Genomic DNA, 2,724 nt, shown 5'->3' with positions numbered 1-2,724 from the left:
TCATGGAATTCCAGCACCTTCACAATTTAATGAACCAAATTTACTGTACTTCACTTCTACAAACCCAGATGAAACATGAAAAAGAAGCCATACAGTATAAATTACAACTTCAGGAAAAGCTCCTGCGTTATTTTTCCAAATATTTTTTCCCATGTAAAATCAATGTCCAATAGTTCCTGGTATGTGGGAAGATAACATTTGTTAAAGTCACAATGAAGCCTTATTGATGGAAAATCAGCTATATAAACAGCGCAAGTTGAGAAAAGGTTTAATTTCCAAACCTATTAGACAGGATGAGGTAAGATCAGTAACCGCCACCTTGCAGGATTACAGGTCTCATTCCCTTTGGAGGTCGAGGAAGCCCACCCTGGAAAGGGGGCACCATTGGCGGTCCCTGCCCATATGGGGGGATAGCACCAGGAAGGTATCCTGGCATGCCTGGATGATGACCAGCATACTGACCACGAGGTGGCATTGGGGCTCTCACTGTTGCTGTGGGATGCCTGGCTATGGTGGCATCATATCTCCAATTGGTCCAACTGGTGGATTGCTGATGGGGGCCTCTCCTTGCGGAGGAAGATTACGTTGCTATCTGGGTAACTGTGCCCTTCTCTCTTCCAGATATATACCCTCATCTGGATGGATCAACTTACTGGTTGCACTGGTTGTTGTAAGTGTAGCAGGCTTACTTGTTACTGAAGCTGCTGGTTTAGCTGCAGTACTATTTGTTGTACCAGTGGTTGAATCTGTAGATTGTGTATAAGCAGGGAATGTAGGCTTTGGGGTGCTGTAGTTGTTTCAGGGGTACTATTTAAGGGTTTGAAATCTGTACCAACAGGTCCTTGGACAGCTGCCTGAGCCTGTCCAGCACTGGGGAAAAGAGGCTTAGTAACTGGAGGCTATGGTGCAGGTACAGTTGCTGTTGGTGCAGGTGGTCTGTTAAGACCCAGCCTGTGCTTGGGTCACTGGAGGAACTCTAGGACGTGGAATGGGGTTGGGGGTATGGAGGGGACACCTGGTGACATTCCAGGCATCAGAGGTGGTATTCCTGGTCCAGGTGGTATATTCCACCCATTGGCATCATTATGTTTTCACCGAAAAATTACTGGGTGCATTTTCTTTGATGATGCAATCCAGGTGGCATGCCTGGCATAACTGGTGGCATTTCTGGAATCAGAGGAGGAACACCTGGCATTAATGGAGTTATGCCTGGAGGCATTCTTGGTGCTCCTGTTACTGGCAACAGTCCTGGCTGTGCCACTGCAGGAATATAACTTGTTGAAGTTGAACAGGTTGTGGTTGAAACGAAGTTGAGGCTGCAGAGTCGTCATCATCATATTCATCAGAATCATCTTGTTCCTTCTTTTTTTGGCTTTCTTATGTTTTCTCTTCAAGAAGTCATCGTCTTTCATCCATGCCTTTTTCTGGAATACCTTCCATACCATATATTTCCAATTCTATGTCTGTTATCCCAGGTATTGCATTTGGTACGGCATTTATCATTTCTTTATGCACCTGCATGCAATTAATAGCTAAGCCAGGTCCTGGATACAATTTCTTGCGACACATATGACATTTAAAATGCTTTGCTTTTTGGTGCTGTATAAGGGTCTTCTCATCATCAAAGTCTCTATTACAATACTAGCACTGTAGCAGGACGAGCCGCAGACAAAACTCCTCAGACACCGAGTTAAAGAAGGAAGGGGTTTATTCGGCCGGGGGCGTGCATCAGCAAGACTCCTGTCTCAAGAGCCGAGCATACCCACCTGCCCCCCCCCCCGGAAGTGAGCAATTCCTGTCCCTTTTAAGGGCTCACAACTCTAAGGGGGTGTGTGTGAGAGGGTCGTGATTGATTGAGCAAGCAGGGGGTACGTGACTGGGGCTGCATGCACCGGTAATTAGATCAGAACAAAACAAGATAGGGATTTTCACAGTGCATTTCTATACAATGTCTGTAATCTACAGATAACATAACCGATTAGGTCAGGGGTCAACCTTTAACTACAAGGCCCAGGGTGTGGCGCTGGGCTGTCTGCCTGTGGATTTCATTTTGCCTTTTAATTTTACTTCTTCTTTCTTTGGAGGCAGAAATTGGGCACAGCATGATATGAGGGGGGGTCTCCTCCCTTAGCACGGCAGCTTCAGCTGCTGCTTCTTGCCCCATAACTGCGCTCTATCAACAAAGTAAAAGGGAGGAGAAAAGCAGCAGGAGAAACAAGGCAAAAAATCACTCACGTTCCCAACCAAATGGTTACCACTGCGTCCCACAGGAAGCAGACACAAAATGCTACATTATAAATATATACTTACAAGTATATTTATGAGTGTTTATAAGTATTGTAAGTATATTATAAATATACTATTTATTTGAGATGGAGTCTTGCTCAGTTGCACAGGCTGGAGTACAGTGACCTGATTTCGGCTCACTGCAACCTCCGTCTCCTAGGTTCAGCACTTCTCCTACCTCAGCCTTCTGAGTAGCTGGGACCACAGACACATGCCACCATGCTCAGCTAATTTTTGTATTTTTAGTAGAGACAGGGTTTCACCATGTCGGCCAGGCTGGTCTCGAAATCCTGACCTTGTGATCCACCTGCCTCGGCCCCATAAAGTTCTGGGATTACAGTTGTGAGCCACCACGTCTGGCCTATATTTATATATTATATATTTTATATATAACTGATTGTATATAAATATAAAGATTAAATTATATAATTATGTATT

The 2,724-nt window shown here is 44.8% G+C and overlaps 1 pseudogene; it reads right to left on the bottom strand.

Moving 5' to 3' along the window:
- Window positions 1–304: 304 nt before the first annotated feature.
- Window positions 305–2,724, bottom strand: part of LOC108537190 (BUB3-interacting and GLEBS motif-containing protein ZNF207-like) — a 30,280-nt pseudogene continuing 27,860 nt past the window's right edge.

Source organism: Rhinopithecus bieti, unplaced genomic scaffold (assembly GCF_001698545.2).
Source record: "Rhinopithecus bieti isolate Rb0 unplaced genomic scaffold, ASM169854v2 scaffold_14229, whole genome shotgun sequence".
NCBI lineage: Eukaryota > Metazoa > Chordata > Mammalia > Primates > Cercopithecidae > Rhinopithecus > Rhinopithecus bieti.
Note: the sequence above shows the minus strand (reverse complement) of the source record. Positions and strands in the feature narration are given on the sequence as shown.